This window comes from Camelus bactrianus, chromosome 17, assembly GCF_048773025.1.
Source record: "Camelus bactrianus isolate YW-2024 breed Bactrian camel chromosome 17, ASM4877302v1, whole genome shotgun sequence".
Lineage (NCBI taxonomy): Eukaryota > Metazoa > Chordata > Mammalia > Artiodactyla > Camelidae > Camelus > Camelus bactrianus.
The window spans coordinates 1440815-1465878 of NC_133555.1; positions in this window are offsets into that span (position 1 = coordinate 1440815).

Genomic DNA, 25064 nt, shown 5'->3' on the forward strand with positions numbered 1-25064 from the left:
GCTCTGCCTGCTTCCCTAGGGATGTCAGGTGAGCCCCCCTCTCTCTGAGCCTCTAGGGCTCCCCTCACGGGCAGCTCCCAATGGCCAGAGCAAGGTGGGGACCAGAGGACAGCGGGACTCGGAGGGGGGCGTCCTGGCCGTCGGGGGCAGACCTGGCCCGTAACTCCCAGCACAGCTGTCCCTGGCCAGCGGATGCACTGGAAGGGGAGGAGGGGCGATGGGGCCCCTGCTCCTGGACTGCCTTCACAGAGGGGAACTGAGGCAAGACAGAGGGGCCTGGTCCTCTGCCCCGCCACCCTGGCACGGGGAACCCTGTGGGGAGTGGCTTCAGCCAGCTCAGGCCCACTGGGCATAGTGCACATGCCCAGCATTGGGTCCCGGTGTGGCGCTGGCCCTGGGAACTGGGGGTCTGGGTGCGCGTGTGGATGCGCGGGTGGACCTGGGCCACCCCCCCCACCCCAGGGATAGTCGAGTGGGCTGCTGATAAGGAGAGACGGTTGTCAGAGTCACAGGGTGCCACTGATAAGACAGACAAGCATCTCCCGGTGGCCGGAAGGTGGTGGGAGGGGGCCCAGTCCCGGGATGCCCACATCATTGGTGGAAACACTGAGGCTGCCGGTTCCCGGCATGGCCCACCCCACCCTCCCCCGGCCGGAAAACCCCACCAAGGCCTCTGGGCAGCTGCTACACACAGTGAAGCTAGGGGACCCAGGCCTGGACAGGGATGGTCAGCCAGAGGTCACCTTCAGGGCCTTCTCCCAGGGCCCCCACTGCCTTCACAGTAAAAGCCAAAGTCCTCACCAAGACCCCCAAGGCCCTGCACAACCTGCCCATGGCCCCCCGACCTCTGTCCCGTCACCCTGCCCCTCACCCACCTGCTCCAGCCACTGGCTCCCACGTCAGGGCCTTTGCGCCAGACAACCCCCAGCCTGCCCCCTCCCCCCCAGGAATGGGGCCTCAGTAAAAGCTGCTCACATTCCACCCCCCTCGGCTTTAGGATTCTCCCCCGCGTTTATGCCCACCCAACACCGAACATTTTGCTTTTACCTCATTCTTGTGAACTCTGAGCTGGTGTCTGTCTGTCTGCTCCCTGCTGTCCCGGCACATGCTGGGTGCCCCACTCTGGGTGCCCCTGGGCACTGAGGGCTAAAGGAGTTTGCCCGGGTTTGTGCAGCTGGCCCGTCATCGCTGTGGCGAGCGTCTCCGGCCACGCTGGCCTGGCCTGCCGGCCCCAAGGCAGCCGTGACCTTCGGGGCTGGGCGCGCGCTCTCTGGTTTGCCTTGGCCCCCCATCCCGTCACTTTGGTGTGTCTGTGCGGTGCCCGTGTGTGAGGCTGTGCACACGTATGCCCTTACTTCCAGGCCTGAGTGAGGCCTGGAGGGCTTTCGAGTCGGACAGACCTGAGTCCTGCCCCACCGGCTCCTCCTCTGACAGCAGGTCCTGCCCTGGCCGCCACGGGGCCGCCGGGGGGGGCTGGGCCTGTGCGCCCCAGCTGGGGTCTCCGTCCCCTTACAAATTAAAGCAGCAAGGAAATGCCATTTTGCATTGATCGAGCCAGTAAACATTTAGAAGTCTGACAATATTGAGTGTTGTGCAGAGGTGGGGTGACGGGAATGGTCAGTGCGCCGACGGGGTGGCCTCGCACGGCCGCCCCTTTCGCACATGAAAAGCGAACGCCCTGTGGGCTCGATCACGCGTGTGCACAGGCCGGAGAAACAGAGGCTGGACTCCCAGACGGTGGGGGTGTCACAGGAGCACACTGCTGTCCTGTGGGTAGAACCCCGGAACGTGGAAGGAAGCTCCCAACAATGGTACCTTTTACACCGAGAAGAAATTCCGTAGCGTGATGTCGTGTGTGCTTTGTGAATATAGGAATGTGCGTCTAAGTGCATAGAAAGAGGCGTGCAAGGGTGCGCTCCAAACCGGTGGCCGCCCTCAGCAGGGGCTAGAAAGGGAGGGGTGGGCAGGGGCACTCTGGCCTTGCCTTCTGTGCTCTAATTTTGTTCAAATAGGCACTATCAGTGCATTGGCCCTGGAGGAGAGATGCAGCACGAAGTGTGGACAGCAGTGAGGGTCATGCACACCCTGGCGTGCACAGCCACTTGGCCCTCATTTCCTGAAGACCAGGTCCCTGGTCAGTCCTGAGTCAGCAGACAGCAGGCCACCCCTGAGGGGCGAGGCCCCAGCACTCCTGCGTGTCAGCCTTGGACCCCTCCTGGGCCCTGGACTAGAGCAGCTCCTGCCCTGAGACTGTTGGCAATGGGGTGGGGCCAGGACCAGCAGGTGACCCCTGAGGAGCCCCTAGGGGTCAGGGACAGCCAGTAACTCAGCCACCTTGGCCCACCCTCAAAGCTGTAGCCCAGAGGCCAGAGACAGACTGCAGGAAGAGGCTGGGGCCAGACAGCCCTCGGGGGACTTGTCAGAGCTGGAGGTGCATGCTGAGCCCTGTGCTGCAGGGACGGCCCGAGAGAAAGAGACAGTGAGAAAGGGGAAGAGACAGCCTCCAAGAGAGACAGAGAGGAAGGAGTGAGAGCCAGAGGGATACAGAGGACCCGGAGTGCACCCCAGGAGGCCCGACACAGGGAAGGGAGGAGGGAGGGAGGGAGTCCCGCGGGCCTGCCCGGCTCTGATTGGCCCGGGCTGACTGCAATTAAAGCCCACAATTGATTCCCTGGGATGACGAGGATCATTTCAATGCAGAGAATTAAGGTTTTCTTCCAAGATGGAAATAAAGATTAATTTGCAATTTCCTTCCTCACTGCACACAGGAGAACAGCCCCTGCCAGGAAGAGGGCTCAACCTGGCAGGTGGGCTGGGGGTGGGGCGGCCCCTGGGCCCACAGCCTCCCCGGGAGAGGGCAGCCTCCCCGAGGCTCAGGACCCCGTGTGCCCAAGGTGGGCCTAGAGGGGCCCAGCCTGCGCTCCTCAGACGCAAGGCTGCTGAGCCTGGGTCCTGGTGCCGTGGGGCTCGGAGGGCACTTCGCTGCCCAGGGCTCTCCTGCCACCCTGTCCACAGCAGGGAGGGTGAGGTTGTGGCTGGCAGTTTCCTCGGGTAGTCCGGGAGTCTGGTGTCGGGACGGCCAGAGGAGGTGGCAGTAGAGTACCGAGGGGAGAAGGGGAAGGCCCGGCTCCCTCCGCCTGCAGGTCCTTCCTCAGAGCCCCGCCTCCTGCAGCCCCAGGCACAGCTAACTGAGCCCCACCTGGAACGGACACAGGGCTTCCCTGCAGGGGATACACACGGAGCCAGCAGGTGCGCCCCTCCTCTTCGGCCGGGGCCCCACTCGCACTCTGTGCTTTTTGCTGGCGGTGCCCCAAGCACAGTCGCAGATGCAGCCTCCAGAGGGTGGCGGCCCTGCTGCCTCCTCCCGACGCCCCTGACAGAGGCCCGCCCAGTCCCGGGAGGGCCAGAGCGGGGCGGGAGGGGGCCCCGCCGCGGCCATGTCCCCCGGGGCCGGTGCGGCATCCTCAGGCTTGTCCTCGGCAGGGTGCACTGGGGGGGCCACCTTACCACCTCCACGCTCTCGGGGCCCACCCACTGCCGAGGCCCAGGCCCAGACCAGGTGACCAGGTTGAGCGCAGAGTCCCGGCTCACCTCGGAGCGAGCTCTTGTCCACCGGCAAGCGAAGGCTCACCCCACTGCTGGGCAGATCCTGACTCCAGGGCCCCGTGAGAGCGGTGGGAGCACAGGACCTGGGGGCCGGCTGTCTCGCCGGTGGCCTTCTGACATCTTGTCCTCGCCATCCCTGAGTGCCCAGGGGCTGTGTTATGTGTGACCTCTGGGCAGGGCCTCCAAGATCCCTGAGAATTTAAACTTGGGCTCAGCTGGGCATAGCCCCTGAGACCCACACCCCGTGAGCCTGCCAGACCCTGACTCCACTCCCTGCCCGGGTCAGCAATAGCCTGGCGTTAGGAAGGGCCTGGAGCTGGCCGTCCTGGCCCCTGTGCCGGCTTCTCCTGAGGGGGGTCTCTGGACGACCTCCCGCACACACAGGAGGAACAAGAGCAGCTTCACGAGCGGGGGGGTGGGGGGGGCACATTCCTCCGGCGGCGGCCCCGTGGCCTTGGCCTGTCTCACCATCGCCACAGGGCTGAGGGGCTGGGCTGCCCTACAGACCCCCGACCACTCCTCCCCGGCCCACCTGCCGACACCACGTGCCTGGGGCTCCAGCAGGGCTTCTGAGCCTGGGCCCCTGGTGCTGGGCAGGGCCTACCATGGCCGCACCCCTCCAAGGCCAGCCTCTGCTTACACCTCCAGGCCCAGGGAGGCCCCTCCACGCTCTCCCGACCGAATGACAGCCGAGACGAGCGGCAACTCTGGGGCCCAGAGCCGAGCCATCTCGGGGGACACTCTGGAGCCCCCAGTTCTGCCGTCTGTCCCCAGCTCTGCTGTCTCCAGGGCCCGGGTTCACCTGCAGGGACTTGGGGGCAGCACCAGGGCTCTCCTCCCAGGCAGCCTTGCAGACTGGCTCCCCAGGCCAGTGCCTCCAAGAAACTGGGCCCAGAACCCCGGTCCCCTGGCCTCGCCCTCACCCTGAAATGCCCTGGGTGCTATTGGCTGCTGCCTTTTGCTCATCTGTTCATTGATTCATTTGGACCAATAATTGGACCAAAGCTTCCTGCACACTTGCCAGGGCCTTGGGGTAGCTTGGAACAGCCTGTGCCCTGAGGAAGGACTCACAGGAGGGCAGGGACAGTTGCCACCCTGGCCACCATGTCTGGGAGTCATAGGCTGGCCTCCAGCGAGAGTCAGCATCCAGAGCCTTCCTGCAAATTCCACAGGCCACCAGTGTGCAGTGGTCACACGACCCCTGGCTGGTTGTTTCCCAGACCCCGCCCACCACAGCAGTCCTGCTTTTAAAGGCAGACAGATCTGGGACCCAGCGAGGCCCGGAGCAAGTGCCTCACCCTCTCTGTGCCACACAAAACGGAACGACGGTTGGGGACCTGCCTCTCTGGGTAGTGGTGAGAATGAGCCGGGCACACAGCAGGCGCTCACTGAATGCCCTAGGCAGCCACTTGGGAAAACAGCCGGGGTGTCTCCTAAAGAGGGGAACGGAGCTGTTGCCAAAAGTGGGGCAATGCTGATGTTTACCAGCTGAGGACCAGGTAAAGGAAGTGCGGCGCGGCCTCACCCGCCTGGGGTACTACCCCCTGGGATGCTTACGTGCGGAGTTACTCAGTGACAACGTGGTGACAGTAAAGAGGAGCGAGTGCTCATGCACAGTGCCGCGCGGGTGGGCCCTGGAGACATCGTGCTGAGCGGAAGAGCAGACGCAGAAGGTCCCGTCCTGTGGGCTCCACGGAGTGAGCCGTCCAGAACAGGCCGGTGTGCGGAGCCGGAAAGCGGGTGGGGGTCCCTGGGGCTCGGGACGGAGGGAGGACGAGGGTGGGGGCAGCAGGAGGCTCGGGGGTCTTTCTGGGGTGATGGAACGAGCTGCAAGAGGCCGTGCTGGTGGGCGAACAGCTCCGAGGTGCCAGAGCCGCCGGCTCTATGCCTTCAAGGGGCGAATTGTGCGGTGCGTCGCGTGGCAATAAGGCTGTGAGAAAAGCAAACCCAAGGCAGGCCATGACCGTGTGACGCGGCAGTTCCACTCCTGGGTCTGTACCCAAGAGCGCTGAAATCAGAGGCCCACCCAGAAGCTTGCACACCAGTATCAGGGCAGTGATTCAGCACAGCCGAAAAGTGGGAAGGACCTTCTTGTCCATCGGCTGACCAACGGGCAAGCAAAGTGTGGGCGCGGCACGCCCGAGGCTCAATCAGCCGCGGAAAGGGAGGCGACTCCTGCGCACACCCAGCTCGGGCGGGCCTCGGAGGCGCGGCGCCCGGTGAAGCAGCCGGGCAGCAGAGTCGCTTACTGTGTGACTCCCTTCACACAAACATCCCTGGGAGGCGGGTCCAGTGTCGCAGAAAGTACCTGTGTGGCGCCAGGGGCTGGGGAAGCTGGAGGGGGGCGTGGCCGCTAGCGGGTGTGGCACTCCCTTTTGGGGACAAAGCGTTCTAAACTTAGATTGTGGTGACGGTTGCATCACTCAGTATACATGCTGAAACCAATGAACTGCACACTTTACGTGGGGGGCTTTATGGCACGTGAGTAATATCTCAAAAAAATGGTTTAAAACATGACGGCTGCCCCACGACTGTCGTCACGGCCAGGCCTTGGTGGTGGCCCTGTGCCAGCGGGCCCTGCCCAGGGCCTTGCTGGGCAGGGGACCAGCGCCCACTCCCTGGGGGATGAAGACCAGGACGGGCGGGGAAGGAGCCACACCGGGGACCCCGCCAGCTCCTGGCGCCCTTGGGGACCCGCAGCTGCCGGGGCTGCGGGAGAGGCTGGCGGGATTCTGCAGTGGGACTCATGTTGCTCTTGTTTCAAATGTTTTATCATCTGTCGTGTTTATCAAGGAAATAGTTCAAACACGGGGAGACGCCCAGAGCATAGCACAGTGAGTCCCAGGCACCGTCACCGGCGCGGGAAGCAAGAAGCCACAGGGACCTCCAGGCTCTGCGGTGGAGCCTCCGGGCTATTGTGTCCCCCTCTGCAGACCCCCTGCCCCGCCGTCTCCACTGGGGCCAGGACGACCCCTACGGGGGAAGGCAGGGAACCAGCCCCTCCTTTGACTTCCCAGACTGGGGTCCAAGCTCGGCCATCGGGACTCCTCCCCTGCTCCTTCTTTCTCTCCAGGAAGCCGGTGGCACTGAATCGATCCGAGACCCTGAAGGTCTGCAACTCTGTCTTCAAAAATCGTTGTCTGTCACAGAGTAAAAATCACCCTTTTAAAAGTACAGTTCTACCACATTCACTTGTGCGACACCCCTCTCAACAGTCAAAATACAGAAGAGTCGCTGCCCTCCAAAGCCTTCATGCCCTGTGCTGTCTCCTCCTGGCCATCGCTGGTCAGGTTTGTGTCCCTAGAGTTGTGAGTCTGACTGTCACTTAAACGTAGTCGTGTGTGGCTTCTGGGTCCGTCGGCACCGGTGCCGGGACAGCGGTGCCTGCTGCCGCTGCGACTAGCCCACCGCACAGGTGTTCACCAGCTGGGGACAGCTGGGTGGTTTCCAGTGTGGGGTAATTATGAATAAAGCTGCTACAAACATTCACCTAAGGATCCTTGTGTGAACCTAAGTTATTTCTCTTCAGCAAGCACCGAGGTGTGGCACACTGGGCCATGTGAGACGCAGTGGCTACCTCCCCTCCTTGTCACCGCCAAGCTGCTTTCCCTCCCGACACCATGTCCTTGCCCTTCCAACCACCACCCTCTTATCAGGCACCCACGTAGGCCCAGCGCTGTGCTGGGCCAGGGGTGGCCATGGCCAGGGTGGGCAAGGGGCTGCCCTCCTGGGCCTGCCAGTCCAACAGGAGAAGCCGATAAGAACAAAGAAAACTCCCGCGCACACAGGCTCTGAGGGTGTGAAGCAGGGTGACAGGAAGGAGGGAGCGCCCAGCGAGGTCCCCCTCACCAGGAGGGTGTGGACGGAGACAAAGAGTGGGGTGGAGCTGTCCAATCCAAGACCCAAGGGCTGAGCAGGTACCAAGGCCCTGGGGCAGGCTCGCCCTGTTACGGTGCTGTGATGTGACGGATTTCCTGGGTACTAACTGTGCCGTCAAAGACATCCCCCTGCATCATCGCACACAACCCTAAGCAAAGGGATTACTGTCACCTCCACTTACAGTGGGGAACTGAGGTTCACAGCAGTGTCACCTGTCTCAGGGCCACAGCCACGGCAGGCAGAGCCGGGATATGAGCCCAGTGGGACCCACAGAAGCGTGCTCACCACCGGGGTTCCAACCTGGGGTCCTGCCCTGTGGTTCTGCTGCATGACCCAGGGCGAGTGACTGGCCCTGTCTGAGCCTCTGCCCTCCCACCTGCCCTGCAGCTGGCAGTGGGAAACGTCTTGGCACCATCGAGCCTGGCAGTGGGCAGGGGGCGTGGCGGTCTGCAGGGCGGGGACAGACCCCGCCCAGCCCCGGGGAGCCGTGGGCGCTGCGCTGCCGCTGGGCTCCGACAGAGGGCAGGAGCGGCCCGCACGTCCGAGGCTGGCCCAGCACAGGCGAGCGGGTGCAGCGGGGTCGGCCGCCCCGTGTGTGCAACAGGTCAGGTCGGGGGATGCAGGAACCAGGGCAGGGGCCCAGCCAAGGACGCGGGGGAACAGCACCGGCTGGGGGACGTTTGCGGTGCTGTCTTGCCAGGCCCGCAAGACCCCAGTCTTGGCCACCCCGCTCTGGGTGCACCTGCCTCCGGGGCTGAATTCAGGAGGCTCACCCCCTAGGCCCTGCTCCCCCTGCACCTTGGGACAGGGGTCTTCCTCCCAGAAAGTCACCTGCAGGCCTGGGAGGCCTGGCCCCCCAGGGGGCCTCCGGCTCAGCCGGTGAGGGCCTCCTGAACGTGGCCGGTGGGAACAGAGACGCCTGAGGGTGTAGCACACACCGACTTCAAAGGCTGAGTGTGAAAAACGAATCTAAACTGCCCGGCCACCAGGTTTTATGTTGATCACATGTTGAAATGGTAGTATTTTGGACATACTAGGTTAAATAAAGTATAAAAATTGTTTTCATTTTCTTTTTTTAGCATGGCTATTAAAATGTGAAACCACACGCAAGGCTGGCGTGGCTCTCGATGTGCTTGTGCAGGACGGTGCTTGTCCCTCACGCCTACTAGCCATTTACTCCTCGTCTAATCCTCCCCGCGAGACTCCTAGTATTTTCCCCATTGACAGATGGAGAAACTGAGGCGCTGAGAAGTGACGCAATGCGCTCAGGGCCGGCGGTGGGCGCAAAGCTGGCAGGGCCACCCTGCAGGTGCCGCCGGGCACTGTGTGCACTGGCACACGTGCCACAGACGGTGGACCAGTGCAGCCGCCAATGGCCCAGCCACACGTGCGGCCGGCCTTCCGACGGCCTCGCGAGCACACACGTGCACACCCCCGCACACACCTGCAGGAGAGCAGCCAGCAGCCACTGAAGGCCCAGGTACCATCTGGACGACCTTTGGGGGTCCTGCTGTCGGCTGGCAGGCCCAGGACAGGCCAGCAGCCTCCCTGCTCACACAGGGCCTGGACAGGGGGCCTGGCTGTGACTCTGTCTGTGTCCACAGGGGCCAGGCCAGCCCTGAGCGAGTGGCCTGCCCAGCTGCCCCTGATGCCTGCCCGGTGGCGCTGCGGGCCCTTCCTTCTGGCCGTGCAGCATTTGCATAACACTCCACTAGCCCATGGATCGCATTACATGGAGGCCTGATGATAATCTTTGTTGAAATAATATTTAACACATGCTGCACTTTTAATTAACTATCTGAATAATCTCAAATTAATACCAGAGCTTTAAAAATAAGTTTTCATTTTCGCGTTTGGTAACATAATAGCAGCCCGGCTGGCCCGGTTCCCCCTCCTTTGATTTAATTAAAAGCCCTTTTGTGTGTCTCTTGTCACTTCAGAAATGGACAAAGGCACCCGGGTGGCCATCCGGGGCTCCAGGCTCGGGGGCTGGGGTCGCGGCGACGCAGGTCTCTGAGGTTCGGGCTGGCCACGGTGTGGCTGAGCACCGCACACATTCGCACAGGGACATGGATGCGGTCACGGACACCCAGGGTCACCTCCAAACACCTGACACACACGGAGGTGGGTGGTGACCTGCTTCCACACTCTCCACGCCTGTCCCGGCCACCGGTCACCCCCTGTGCCACCTGTGCAGGTGTGTGCCCAGTCACAGTCACACAGGGGGCGGTCTGGAGTGTCACCTGAGGCCAGTCTGGGCTGGGGGTTAACAGGTGGCGTTCTGAGTCCAGATCCGGGAAGACTGCGGGCTGCCTGGCCCACGGCCATCCCTGGCTAATGCCGGAGTGTGTCTCTTTCCCCGCTTTTCCGTCTCTCTGTCTCTGGGCCTCTGTCCCAGGCTTGACGCTTCAAGAAACGGGGCCAGGCAGGCAGCCTCCTGGGGCTGTTGGTCCCCTGGTTTACACTGTGCCCAGGGCCCAGCCCCGTCCTCGGCCTCCTCCCGGATCCCGAGGTGCAGCAAGGAAGACAGCTTCTCCTGGGGTCTCTGCCGTGCTCCCCGCTGACCAGGCAAGTCCTTCTCCCCTGGACCAGAGACAGGCCGAGGGAGGCCTTCTGTGGGCTCGTGGCCCCAGGGAGCCCGTGGAGACGCAGGGGGCCCTGGGGAGCTTCAGTTTTCTCTGCAGCCCGGGGGTGCGGTGGGGCGTGGATCTTTCTGCTCAGTGAGCCTGAGGCCCTCAGGACCCCTCAGAGGCGGGGCGCATGGAAGACCCCCTCCTGCTGAGCCTGGATTCCCGGGAGGGGCATGCAGAGATTCATTTTGTTCTGAGGCTGAAGGTCACGAACGGCTCCGCATGGAGAGCGTGGCTGGGTGGAGGCCCTGCGTGTCCCTCAGAGCCCCTCAGAAAGTGGGAGATGGGGCTTGTGCCACACCTGGGGCTCAGGGACAGGTTCAGACGCTGCCGCCGTGGGTGGCCAGTGGCCACATCTTCCCCAGCCTCCTCATCCTATCAGCAAATACGGAGGGGCTGGGTGCGTGCTGAATGAACCCATGGTGTCCCGTGGCCACATGGCCGTGACCGTGGCAGGGTCCCTGCCCTCACCAGGCACCCACTCCAGTGGGGTGATGGTCCCGTGCGTGGGGCTGGGAAGCTGCGATGCAGCTGGGATGGTCAGAGGAGAGGCTCCCGGGGCTGCCTCCCACCCTGCACGCTGGTCCAGGGACCTAGAGCAGGACCAGCAGGGCCCGGTCCTGGGAGCTGGCCACCCTGGGGGCAGCTCCCCCTCCCCCCACACCAACCAGTCCCTTCTGGCTCAGGCTGACCAGCAGGCCCGTCAGCAGGGCCCCAACAGACTCCTGCCCCTGGGGTTGCCTGGCAGGCCGGGCCAGTCTGCTCCCACCCGCCTGCCCTGGCCAGTGAGGACCGGCCAGGACACTCCAGGCACCTTGCCCCCCACTGTCACACACACTCACACACGTGTTCATTCACACACATCCACACACGTGGTTGCAAGTCACCTGAGGCCACACACTGAGCACACAGGCTCCCAGACGCCGACTGCCCGTGAGGAGGAGTGACAGTCGTGGCCTGGGCCCTGTGAGTCTGCCCACTTGGGCTGCTGACCGAGGTGGGGGCGCCTGCGGGGTGGGGGCTGCTGCCATCCTGAGAGCTTGCCGCGCGCCGGTGGCCGGCGTAAGCCCCCAGGACCCTCCAGGTCTCAGGCCAGGGCAGAGGTCATGTTTACAGAGGAGGAAACAGGGTTTCAGAAGGTGAGTTAAGTTGCTCAAGGTCACACGGGGAGACGTGGACAGAGCCGGGCCTGGAGCTCGAGTCCCTTCACCTCCTGAAAGGCTAACGGCCCTGTGGCCTGACCAGGAGCAAGGCTGATGAGCAGGTGGCGGCCAAGCTGCATCTGGGACACCAGGAGGACGACCCTGGTGCTGACCCGGGAGCCTCACGGCTCCCTGTCTGTGGCGGGGGCCCAGGGAGCTGGGGAGCTGGCCGCTGCAGTGGGAGGGGTTCCATGCCTCTCAAGGTTGTCACAGAGCCAGAAACCAGTGATGCTTGTGTCCCCGGCAAGAGGCCTGTGACCTTGCCCCATCCAAGCCGGGAGAGCCTGCCGAGGGCTGCTGTGCACAAGTGTGAGGACTCGGTGCCTGGGGGACTCGCCTAGAACTAGGTCCTTCATTCAGTCATTCGGTCAGTCAACAGGTATGCACCCAATGCCCGTAGGGGCAGGCGCTGTCCTGCACAGATGGGCAAGACTGACCCGGGCCCTGCCCTCCTGGAGCAGCCATTCTACTGGGGAAGAGGAGCAGTACGCACCAAAGAAATGGATGAAGTGATTTCAGATAATGATCACTAGCCAGAGTAATCAGGGAGGGCTATTCTGAGGAGGTGACCTTTGGGCTGAGACCTGAATGACAAGGAGGCAGCTGGGCAAGGAATCCCCCCCACCCCGTCTGAGGGGTAGCTGGGGGCCCAGCTTCAGCCCACGGTTGCCTGTGGAACTGAGCACCCAATTTTGGCCAGAGGTTCCAATTTTGCAAGAAAGCTGGAAGTCTAAGTTTTTACACAAAACCTCCTGATTTTTCAAATGGCCACAACTGTTTCAACTTTTTCAGAAACTGTTAAGCCACAGAAACCTTTCTGGGGGCCAAAACCACCAGCTTGTGGCCTCTGGTTTGAGACCTCACTAGGGAGGGAGGGCCTGGAGTCAAGCCCTGCCTCCCAGACCTCCTCGCTGTGTGACCTCGGGCAGGTTGCCTGTGCTTTCTGCGTCTCAGTGCTTCCATCTGTGAAATGGAGACAATAACAGCGCCTGCCCTACAGGCTGCCATGGAGGGTTAAGTGCTTAATCTGTCCATTTATTCAGCAGATGTTCATGAACACTTCTGTGTACCAGTGTCAATGCTAGGTTTGGAGGTCATAACAGCAGACAAAAAAGACAGCCTCTGCCCTGGTGCCTCTTACCATCCATGCGGGACAGAAAATGAACAAATGAGTGAGCACCACATAGGAATGCTGTGTAGCCAGAAGGCCAGGAGAGAAAACAGGACCAAGAGGGAGGCAGGAAATTGGCATTGTAGATGGAGTGGTCAAGGAGGGCCTCCCTGAGGAGGTGGCATCGGAGTAAAGTCTTGAAGGATACAAGGAGGTGAGGTACACAGATATCAGGGTGAAGTGATGCAAGCAGGGGAACAGCCAGTGCAAAGGCCCTGAGACCTGGCTGCTCAGGAATAACTAGAGATTCGGGTCAGGGAGGTGGGGAGGCGGGTTTGGAAGGAAATCAGGTGGGCCTCGTGGAGGCTGTGAGGGCTTCAGCTTTCCCTCTGAGATGAGGAAAGGTGAGAGCCAAGGGAGGATGTGGAGCAGAGGAGAGGAGAGATCTGACTTCTGTTTCCACAGGAGCCTGTGGCTGCTGCTGGGGCAGAAGCTGGGAGAGCAGGAAGGAGGCTACTCCAACAGTCTGGGCAGCACTAGGGGCTGGCCCAGGGCGGCAGGGGCTGGTAGAAGCCAGTTAGATTCTAGGCAGATGCTGAAGGTCAGGCGGGCACAGAGAGATGTCAAGAAGATGTCCAGGTTTGGTCCAGGCGCCTGGAAGATGGGGAGGTGGAGAAAGCTAGCTCAGGGTGGATGTGAAACTGAGGTGGACACGCAGAGGAAGAGGCTGGAGAGAGGAGGCTGGGAGCAGAGGGCACCCCACCTGGGACTGGATGGGGTGGGGGGGCCAGTGCAGATGCAAGTGAGGACAGTGGCTCTAGCAGCCAAGAGTGGATGGATGGATGCTGATAGCATTTGTCATTTCAGGTTCCAGGGAAGGGGCTGGAAGCAGCTCCGGAACGCAGGCCGGGGAGGCGACGACGGGCGGTCCGTGCGGGCCGGGGACACAGCCTGAGGGCTCCGGTCCCGGGCCCTCCCCTCCCCCTCACCACCTGCGGGGTCGGTCAGACCCGGCCTTTGTCCCGCGCCCCAGCCCCGCCGCCCCGCGCGGCGCCCCCCGAGCAAACACAGCTGAGCGCCGCGCTCGCGTGCCGCCCCCGCCCCCAAATCTCCGGCGGGCGGCGGGCGCGGGGCAGGCAGCTTAGCGGGGCAGCTGCGGCCGCGGGCGGGCTGCGCTCGGCCGCTCCCACCGGCGCGCGCCTTTGTCATGCAGATGACCGCGGGCGGCGCGAGCTCGCTCCCCAGCTGACCCAGGGCGCCCGCTCCCAAAGCAGGCCCAGGCCGGCGCAAGAGCCGCTTTCTTCCCCCGCCGGAACCAGATCTCCCCCGCGCTGGGCGGCCTGCGCCAGCCCCTCGGCGTCTCTGGGCCTGTCTCCTTGCGTTCCAGGCAGAGGCGCATCAGGGGAGCGGCCCCCGTCCCTCCCACACGGACCCGGTCCAGCCAGACCAGCAGAGCGGGCCCTGACCTCTGCCCGCACTGTGCGTCGCGGGACCCAATCCCTGCCCCCGCTGGCCTCAGTCTTCCCATCAGGGCTTTGAGGGCTGGACCCAAAGGCAGGGAAAATGTCTGGGATGAAGCTTCTGGCCCCAGAGGCCGCCAGGAGGCTGACGGCACAGGTGTAACTGCCTGGGGCTCAGTGGGGGCTCTGGGTAAAGGCGTAGCTGCCCCCATGCCGGACCCCCTCCCTCCCAGAGCTGCCCGTGCTAGAGGAGGTGGGTGGGGCCTTGACGGGGGTCACGCCCACTTTCCCCTGAGCAAAAGATCGGCCAAACGAGAGGTGATCAAATGGAAAGTTATTTACTGCCCGGTGTCAGGCGTCAGGCCTGAGGCCAGACCTGGAGGAGAAACATTCCTGGGCTGGAACTGGGCCTGGAGGAGCTGGTGTCCTGCGGGTCACCACGTCCTCCTGGGAGCGCCTTCTCTCCCCACTTTGCAGATGAGGGGCCCAAGACTGCGAGCCCTGGAAACCTGGCCCCAGCCCTTGTCTTTGCCTGCAAAGAACGGAGGCCTGGAATTTGTGCCAGAAGGTGCAGAAATGACCCACATGCGGGGACCTGATGCTTGGCTTCCAGAAGCACAGAGTAACGAGTCCTCAGCCCACCCTGGGGGAGAGCAAGTGACCGACGGCCTGGGCGCTGGGCGCTGCAGGCAGGCCCCTCCCCCTCCACCCCCAGGTGAGTCCCGCGGTCACCGCTCGGAATTCCAGTTCCGTGGGAGCGCTGGGCCAGTGATTTCACTTCTAGGACTTCATCTTTAGAAAGAGTGGCCAGGACGACAGGGAAAGTGTACTTGTGTGCAGACCAGGATGGCTGCTGGGCAGATGGGCGTCCCTGGCCTCGCGTAACCTCAGTGTCCTCATCTGGAAGGTGGGGACATGGTGACACCTACAATGAGCCCCAGGGCCCGTGGGGAGTGCGTGAAGCCAGGCGCGTGGGGGCACATACGACAGGGGCTCAGTGGAGGAAAGCGGGGTGCTGGGTGTGATGCGGCCCTCTCTCTGGGTGGCTCCTGGGTTCTCCTCAGCGATCCCACCTCCCGACCCCACCCTCCCTCACCCCACCAGGTGGTCCCCAGCTCAGGCTGAGGAGGTTGCTGGGGAGAGGGGCGTCAGTCAGTCTGTCCAGTGGACTGTGTGTCAGTCCAGCCCACGCTCAGCCCCGCCATTACAGGGGAGGGTGGGCAAGGGGAGGAGAAACCAGCCGCCCACACCTCCCCAGGCCCTGGCTCTCTGGCTCAGGCGGGAAGGGGAGGCAGGGGACGGTGGGGGGTTTACCTCACACACCTCCAGGGAGGGGCCTCTGTGGCTGGATCCAGTTTCTGGCAGGACTGGTTAGTCCAGGTGGCCCTGGGTGGATGGCCGAGATGAGGTCTCTGCGGGTTGGCTGGGGCACGGGAGACCCGTGCGGGGCTGAGACAGGGTGGCCCAGGCCCGGCCAGGCTCAGAGGTGCTGTGTGGGCTGCGCCTATCTTGTCCCAGCTGCTGCTGCCAGCTTTTGGGGACCACACGGATGCCCTCTCTGCACCCCCTTTCCCTAGCCCCAGAGAGAGGTGACTCCGGGGAGGGGTGGTGCAGGCCCAGGGTTGCCCAGGCAGGATGTGCTGCAGGTAGGCGTTTGCACGTGCACACACAAGGTGCTGAAGCCAGGAGGCAGTGTAGACTGAGGCTGTCCGGGTGTGAGGTGGCCCAGGGCTCCACATTTCAGGTGGCCACAGGCTTGGTCATGTCTGTCAGACCTTCTGGAGGACCCCGGGCTGGCTGGGCCAGCTTGTCCTCCTAGCCTGCTCTCCTGGGCCGATGGCTTCCTGCTGTCTTCACGTCACCATGACCCAGAGCACTGACCTCTGGTTTGAGTGTCACCCTTCCCTGCCTGGACCCTGACCACTCACCCTCAGGGATCTCACAGCCCAGGGAGAGGCTGTGGTCCCCCACTTCATGGGGGAAAGCCCTTAGTCCTCTGCACAGGACTCCCTCCTTCTCAGCACAGACCTGGGGAAAGGCAGCCCTCGGGTCTGAGCGCAGAGCCTGAAATGGGGTTTGCAGGAAGTATCTGTGGGAAGTAGTCCCGGGGAACAGGGGGCGCCCTGGGGGGCGGGGCACGGCAAGGGGAAAAGCCAGCAGGAGGAGGCATTGTTGGAGTACAGTCAGTGGGTACGGACTCCACCGTGCCACCTGGGACACCTCAGGCTCGGGCTGAGAACCGGCCACCCCAGGGACAACAGAGGATGTAGCCACAGGCTGCCACCCCACCGGGCGAGGCTTGTCCATCAGCCTCCAAACTTCTGGGTTCGTTTCCCAACAGGTCCTGCAGGTGGTCCTCACGCCGTATCAGAGACAGCTGGGCTGTCAGCACCCACCAGATGGTCACCTATGGCCGCGGCCAGGACGAGCCAGGCTGGGAGGACTTGAGGTGGGCCACAGAGGTGTCCGATACAGGGCATGGTTTAAACAGAGCTTATTCGGAAAATCTGAGATTCACTAAGGCCCATGGATCAGGAGATGGCTGCCATCTAAGAGGTCGTTTCTACACACAGTCCCAGAGGAGGGGGACGCCACCCCACGCAGGGCCACGAGGGGGGGCTCGGGGAGGTCGGGAGGCAGCAGGCAGCAGGACAGGGACCTGGGGACCACCTAGGGGCCCATCGTGTGTGATGAGCTGGCGTCTAGACCAGCAGAGATGAGGTCCCACCCTGGGGTAAGTTGAGAGAGTGACCACTGGGATCGCTCCCCATGTGCTTGGTCAGGGGGAAACTGACTGAGGCGCCACCTGCCCAGCTAGTGAATTGCAGCCACCAAGCCCCTGTGAGCGAAATGGCAGTGCAGGGTCGTCAGCTCAGTAGAGGTGAGTTGCCGGCCAGTCCCCTTGCGGTGACCCCATCGGCACCCAGCTTCAGTCTCTGCCGTGAGGGCGGGGTGTTTGCCCGCAATGGTGGTGGGAGCTGTTGGGCCTCCGTACGTGTGCGCCCCGCCCAGACCGCGTGCAGACGTGGGAGTGGTCGCCGGGCAGGCAGTCCTGCCCCCGGGTTGGCGCATCTCTCCTGGGGCTGGGGGGCTACACGCTCTGTGCCTGCCCAGAACGTTAATCCCCCGACTCCCTGGCCTCAGCAGCTCTTGCTCCTTCCAGGCCCACGACCAACCCGCAAGCCACCAGCTGACGTCCCTGGGGTCCAGCCGCCCCTTCCCCAGGTGGCTCCTCCCTCCCCTCAGGTAAGCGAGGGGCCACCGCCCAGACCACCTCTCTTGACCCTTCTCCTTTAGCAATGCCCCCTCCTCAGGGCTGGTGTCCAGCAGAGCCATCGTGAGCCAGGCCTCGTCTTTTTCTCCTCCATCCGTTGACCTTGGGGAGCCATCCTGGGAGGCCCCAGGTGGGCAGAGGAGTGGGTGTGGGTACAACAGAGACGGGGAATGTGGGAGGCTGCAGCGTGCTCCCTGTCCTGTGCTCCATGCAGGGGGCCGGCCCCAGACCCGGCTGTGGGTCTGATGAGGACCAGATCCAGTCACGCAGTCATGGGACGTTCCCCCACCAGATGCCCGGCCCCTCAGGGCCCTGAAGCATTCTGGGAGCTACTCTCAGAGTCGCCTGGCCATGCTGGGGCCTCTGAGCATCTGTGCTGACCCCTCCCACCAGGGCTGGCCAGCAGCTCCATGCGGAGCTGTGTCCACCACCATCTGCTGGACCTGCAGGTCAGGTGACTGGGGGCAGCTGATGACAGTCCGAGCCTCCTGCAGAGTTGCTTCTTGCTCTGGGCTGCATTCAGAACTTGCAGCCTTTGGGTCACCTAATGACTGGGTTGGGCAGCATTTCCAAGTGCGATGTTGGCTGCACCCCTGATGCCAGGGCCCACTGAGGGCTGGGTCTCTTTCTTCTTGGCTGGAGGTGCGAGGGGCAAGAGCTTGTCCTTTTTGCCAAAAGGGACTCCCCAGCTTGTCCGGGCCTTGGGACCCCTGAGGTCTGCATTGGCACTGTGAGCCTCACGTGCCTCACGGGATGGGGAGGGCGCGTGTGTCACCCGCCCGGGTCTGCGGAGCACGGTGTCATCCGGGGACTGGACCTGCAGGATGCTGGCTGGCAGACCCAGCGCCAGCACTTCCTGCAGGGGCACATCCAGCCTTCCTCCCTCTGGTGAAGTCCTTAAAATGCAATGCAGCCTTCAGTGTTGTTAAGCCACCATAATATGCCCCATTTCCACACCAGGGACCCAGCTCCATCTTTCCTGTTCGTGCAGGCGGTGTCTGGAAGTGCAGGCGGTGTCTGGAATCGCACTCCCTCTGGGGTCGACCATGATTATTTTGGGTGGTGGGACTTGGGAGTGATTAATTTTGGGTTTTGATTTTTCTGTTCTTTAAGTATTTAAAATAGGTATGTCAATCATCGCAAGGAAAAACTTATTTCTTTTTTTGGTACCCTTATGAGATGATGGATGTTAACTGAGCTCACTGTGGTGGTGACTTCCCCGCACGTGCTCGTCAAGTCATTACGCTGAACACCTCAACTCGCACCCTGATGTATGTTACTTACAGCTCAGTAAAACTGGAAAAAACTTAAAAATAAAAATAAGTTTTCAAAAAGTGTGTTAAATGTTTAATAAATGACATTTTAAAAACTCAGTGAACACTGCTGAACGCGTCCCGTGAGCCACAATATGGCAGTCAGGTTTGGGAGGAGTTTGCTCTGAGAGTAGGGGTGGGGGGTGCCTTCCCAGAACCACAAAATTTTAAATAAAGGGAAAGAAAAACCATTTATCCTCCTTTCCTGTGTGAACTGTTTCTCAAGATTAACTGATGAGGGAAGCTCTGTTTAGGAAAATTCCAAGTGATCAGTGGAAAGGGAATGAGACTTTGCAACCCTCTCCTGGTGGTATTAGGCACCGCCATCAGCGGTCCCCGAAATCGTTAGTGAAAAGCAGACAGTTGCTTTGTCGTGAATGGGCCGGGCTGAGAACTGGAGCCCCTGGTCAATTTTAATCTCGCAGAAAGGAAGTGATCAGATGTTCGGCGTGTCCTGGAGCGACCCCGCAGGAAGCACACATCGCCAATGCAGTGGGCCTGTCAGGGACTCTGGCCTGAATCTGATCAAGCCCCTGGCCTGCAGGAAACACGGGGCTCAGAAGGAGCAGAAGGGCCGAGGCGGCACCCGAGATGGGGCCCACCTGGCCTCTCCTCCTTCACTCCCTCCTCCTCCCTTGGCCTCTGAGCATCCCTGGGGCCTCCTCCATCCCTGCCCACACCGGTGATCGCACCCATTCTCGGCCTCTAAGCACGCTGCAGGAGCTGATGGATGTCGATATCCCCCCAGTCCTCATCTTTCTCCTGAACCCGAGGTCACGTCTCCACGCAGTTACTGGGCATCGCTTACTTGGCGGCCTAGCATGCGGGTCAAGCTCAGCACGCCCCAAACTGAACTCTAGACTTCCTTCCACGAGTCTGCCTGCCCCACAGTCGTCCCCGTCCCAGTGAATAGGGGGGACAGTGTCTTATCAGGACAGAGACCTCAGAGTGACCCTCGACTCCTTCCTCTTCCCCGGTGCCCAGTCCATCGGCAGAGCTCGCCAGTTCTGTCTCCCGGATCCTCTTCAACTGTACCACCGTCCCCACTGCCCTCCTGGTGGGAGGCCCCCCCAGCCGACAGCCACGGCAGCCTCCCCCTCCCCACTCCACCCCAACAGTCCCAGTGACCCCCCAAAACACAAGTCAGCCCTTCTCTGCTCCGCAGCTTCCCACGGCCTCCCACACACCCAACAGAGAGCACCGCTCTTAGAAGGCCCACAAGCCTTGGAGGGTGATCCAGGCGCTTCCGCAACTCCCACCCACTTCGGCTCCGAGCCCTCTGCTCTTCAGGGCTTGCGGGGAGTGCTGTCCCCCAGTCATCTCCCGTCCGGCCTCCCTGTCTGCTCCAGGGGACGGTTCGTGCAGGCTCAGCGCCGGGCAGTGCGCAGGACACAGAGAGCGAATTCCCAGGGCGCAGGGTCTGAGAGGGAGGATTCCCAGGTGACGGGGTGGACATGCAGGTGGCCAGAGGGACCACTCTTGAGAAGGAGCCCAGAATGGGGTCAGATCTGGGCAGGAAGAGACTAAGCTCACGTTCAGCACAAGGACCAAGTGGCATCCGTAGGCGTCCTGGATGGCACCCACGGCACAGCCCCACAGGTGGACGGTCTGGAGCCCGAGGCAGAGGGAAGACGGGGAGGCAGTACCGGGGCCAGCATGGCAGCCGTGGAGGCACCGAGACCACGCTGCCCAGGTTAGCCCCGGGTCTGCGTGGTACCAACGCTCTCCAACCAGCTGGGCCTGCTGGGAGGAGATCCAGCAGCCAAATTCGTGTATGAAGCAACGCGCAAAGAGACAGCGCAGCTGACTCGCTTCATGGAGACACAGACACACCCAGGTGGGTGGTTCCTCGAGCCAGCCTTTCCCGGCCAGCAACCAGCGGGCAATTGATAAGCCTAATTAATAATTAACTGCTAAATTAAACATCTACTTAAAGCAAGTGTGGGAATCAGTCTGCAATGACTGCCTTTGCCCTCCTTTCCTAAAGGGGCCCTGTCAAAGGACCAAGGACGGTGTTGGGACCACGTGGTGGAGGGCCCACCATGGCGCGCGTCAGGGTGGTGCGCAGGACCCAGCAAAGTTGGGAAGGGGCCCAGGCCTGGCCCACAAGGGTCCAGGACACCAGCCTGGTCTCCATGAGCTGGCATGGAAAGCCTTCTCCACCCAGAAGGCTCTGCCGGTGATGGGCGAGCTGGGGACAGGCAGAGGCCAGCCCTGCCCTCCAGGAGCTGGCACCCCGACTTCCAGGCAGATGATATTCAGGAACCCGGAAGTGGAGAGAGCCCAACTCCTGTGGTCCCAAAGGAGGGAGAAACGGGGTGGCGGGGCCACGGGCCACGAAGACGGCTCCTCTTGGCCCTGACAGTGAGGAGCGGGAAGGGCACGCTGGGTGTGGGAGCTGTGTGGCTGGAGGCATGGCTGTGGGGAGGCGTGTGCGGGTGGCCTAGGGTTCGGGGTGGCACTGGGGCCTGAGCATCTGGAGGAGAAGATGGTTCACATGTACCCTTGCTACCACCTCAGAACCCCACGACCCCAGGGGTTTCCTGACCGGCTGCTTGGGTGACCGCAGGCGTAACCACGGCGCCTGGGGGCTCAAGTAGCTGGTGGTGCCAGGTTCCTGCTTTGGGGGTGTGACAGCGCAGTGTGGTTGGTGGGTAGGGCGGCCCTTGCCCCGCGCTGCCCAGCTCCCATGTCTCCCAGGCCCCATGGAGGGGAGACCTGTTCTGCTGGCCAAACCCCACCAAGATAGGGAGTGCCAGGGCAGGGGACGTGGGGCCAGGAAGCCCTGGCGGGGGAAGGGGGTAGGGGGCTCAGAGATGTCATCTGAGGTCACACTTAACATGGGGTGGGCCCAAGACCCCTCTAAGATGCTGGTGGAGGCTGTGATCAAATCTTTTCTTAACACAAAACCAGCCTCCTGGGATGCCTGCCCCGGACAAGCTCTTCTCTGTGAGCCTGGCCTTCCCAGACCATTCGCAGGGCTCACTAAGAGGGGTGACTAGTGCCTCCGGATGGACGAGATGTCAGGGGCTCTGGGGCAGGCAGGCAGCAGGCCTTGGGGAGTGACCAATGGGCATGCTCCCAGAGTCAGGGGGAGGGGGAGATTTGAAAGGTGGAGAAGCAATTCCAAAATAGCCTGGGGTCTCCAGCCAGCGGGGCTGAGCAAGACCTGGACCCAGCCAGCTGCTGCCCAGCTGAGGGCTCCGGCCCCGCCGTGCAGGGCCCCCCTCCTACCCCGGCTCCTGGACGCAGCCTCCTGGCCTCCTCCTTCACTCCAATCCCAGACACAAGACACCCTCCTCCTGCCGCTCAGGGAGTGGGCGCCGTGGCCAGGCCGTGCCCCAGGGGTGCCAGCAGTCAAGCACCCTCCCAGGCGGGAGGCTGTGGGGGAACAGGTGGCCCTGAGCTGGCCTCTCAGCAGCCGCTCTGCCCCCGTTCTCGCTGTAAGCCCTGGGGTAGCTCAGTGACAGCCCCCAGAGATGGCCACGTCCTGAGCCCCTGAAGCTGGGGGCCACCTCGGACGGCAGAAGGGACTTCGCAGGTGTGATGAAACTCGGGCTCTCTTGAGGAGGAGAGGGCCCTGGCTTCTCCGGTGGGCCTGAGGAATCACCAGGGTCCTTGTGAGAGGGAAGCGGGCTCCGAGTCAGAGGGAGGGGCTAGGAGACGTTACACTGCTGGCTCTCGAGGAGGAGGATGGGGCCGCACGCCAAGGAACACAGGCCGCGTGAGCCCGCGTCTCCCCGAGTCTCAAGAAGGAGCGCAGCCCTGCCCACACCTGATCTGAGCCCAGGGAGGCCCGGCTGGAGGTTGACCTTCAGGCCCGGAAGAGAGTAAGTGTGGTCGCTTTCAGCCATGAAGTTGGAGGTAGGTTGTTACCAGAGTCACAGAAGTGGATCCAGGCTCCTTCCCTGAGGAGTCCTAAGGAAAGCGAAGGCCCCGATCACAAAGCAAAAGAAGTTCTGGAGGCGAGGAGCGGGGCGGCCTAAAGCGGGGGGCCCCTGGCGGCTGAAGGGGAGGGCGGAAGGGGCACGTGCAGGGGAGGCGTAGCCCGCCGCCAGTGGGAGGGGTTCCGCGTAGTGGGCAGCAAGGCCGATAAGGAACCTGAGGCTGGACCCTACCCCTCCTGCCAGAAGCTGGTGCACATCTCACTGGAGGCTGGAGGTCAGCAACCCCCACAACTCCCCACGGGGCCACACTGTCCACCTGAGACCTGCCAGGGCCGGCGGCAGAAACAGCCCAGCAGAGATGGAGCAGGGGCCTCCACTCCCCGAGCCCCGCGGCCATGGGCATCTACCTCCAGGAGAGAACACCTGGTGGGAGGCAGCAGGAGGCTGGTGGTCCAGCGACCCGGGACGTTGCCCCCCCGCCGAGCACCCCTCTTCTCCCCGCGAGGCCTGCGCCCCCTCCCGTGGGGTGGGGTGACAGTCCCACCTGTCCAGTCTGCATGACTTGGAGGGCGGCCACCGGCCACAGTGTGTTGTTTGTGGACAAAGCTTGTGTATCACAACACACTTGGAATGATGCCCATTCTAGTTAAAAAGGAAAAATACGTCCACGCACTGTAGAGGTTTCCAAGGTACTGGCTGGGACACTGGGTGAGCCGTCCCAGTGAGCCTCCGGGGACCTGACTGGGCGTGTCTGCTGGGGTTTAATTCAGCGTTCTTCTGTACATTTTTGATGTGTTACAGTGAGTGCGAGCTGCAAGGTACATGTCAAATTTGTCACACAGGTGTGTCCAAGCAGAATCGCCCTGTATGTAACCAAATGCTGCTTCTCACTGCCCCCACAGCCTCTGGGCTTGGGGGAATCCACGTGCCCACAGCCATGCCACCCACTGGGGGTGGAACTGTCAGTCCACCAAGTCAGGAGAGGGCAGGGCAAGTCCAAACAACAAACAGACCCCAACGGGAGGCGGAGTCCTGCGACGTCCCACTCATATGAGGGGCCTGGAGCCGTCAAACTCCTAGACACAGAAAGTGGAGGGGGTGCTGGGGGGCGGGGGGGGGGCGCCAGTGGTTGGTGGGACAGACTTTCGGTTTGGGGAAGATGGGAACATTCTGGAGGTGGTGGAGGTGAGGGCTGCACAATGATGTGAGTGTTCTCCGTGCCTGTGACCTGTGTACCCAGAGGTGTGTAAGATGGTCAGTTTTAAGTTGTGTGTATGTTACTGCAATGATCAGTACCTCAATCAATCAATCATCCATTGCAGGTAAAAGAGGGGGGTGGGAGGTGGGCAAGGCTGAGGTCTGGGGTCTGGCGGGGCTGGGACGTGGTGAAGACTCTACAGGCTGCCACCTGAGGACAGGGTGGGAAGTTGGAATTTGTCCTGCGTCTGGAGGGGATTCTAATGTTTTCCTGTGAGCCACTGTGGGGAGTCTAGACTTCAGGCTACTAGCAGTGACTGACTCTAGAACAAGTTAGAAATGATCGTTGCCCTCAGAGGAAAAGAAAGCACTTCGGAGCACTGGAGCAGGGGGGTACCTCCGGCAGAGAAGGCTGGGGCAAGCGTCAGGTCTCTGGGTCCACAGTGGGAGCTCCCCAGGTCCTCGTGAGATGCCTGGGGGCCGCCAGCACACAGTGGGTGTGCAGATCTGAAGTCAGACCCTGACGCAGAGGCAGGTTGGGACGATGGCGGACAGCACGGGGAGGGCCGTGGTGGGGTGCTGGGGCTCCCTCCCCATCAGGCAGGGGAGAGTTCCCCGGGGAGGGCACACAGACCACAGGTGGAACGAGCGGGGTGTCCACCGTGACAGCAGGGCCAGGGTGCCTTGGGGAGGGTCTGAGGCGCCCAGGAGGGGCTGCGTGGGGCCAGCAGCAGAGCCCGAGGTCCTGTCCCCGCACCTCCCCGGGCCTGGCACCCGGGGAAGACAGATGAAATTTGTTGAACAAATTACAGTGGGGGGTCTCTTCCCAGGTTCCTGTGCTGTAAGGTGGGCAGGGCCGTGGGGAGGCGTGGGTGACGGGCGGTGGGCAAGGCATGCAGTGGGTGCTCGGCACCCCCTCTGGCCGCAACATGAGGCTGTTGTTGACTTGGCAAGTTGTGAAGATGTGATTGCAAAGCCAGACCAAGGGCGCTGGCAGCTGCTTGGAAGAAGCAGCTGCTGTCCCAACTCTGAGCTGAGCTTGGGCCCTGCCTGACCAAGGAGGGACCCTGGGGTCTGCGACCCTGTGGGAGAGGCGGGGGCAGACTGGGGAGGACTCCCCAGGCCCCAGTGGGGGCACTGGCAGGGCTGCAGCAGGCTCAGTAGGGATCTGGGAAGGGCAGTGGGGCCAGGCACCCCTTCACCCTGCTGTTGCCCCCAGCAGCCTTGCCGGGGCTGTGCTTGGCTGTGATTCCCTGGTGTCTCTCCGTGTTTCCATCTCTCCTCCCTTGGGCACCATCAAGCTGTCTCCCTCGTGTCTCTGTGCCCCTGCCTCCCCTGGGTCTCTGGGTCCCTCCTTGGCCCCCATGCTCCTGCCCATCCACACCCCACCCACTGCCGTCCCCTCCAGCCCACTCCAGTGCCCTTATCTGGGTCCAGCCCCTGCACGATTGCTGGGAGCCCATCCCCATGACAACGGGGCAGATGGCCGCTGCGATTAGCCGCTC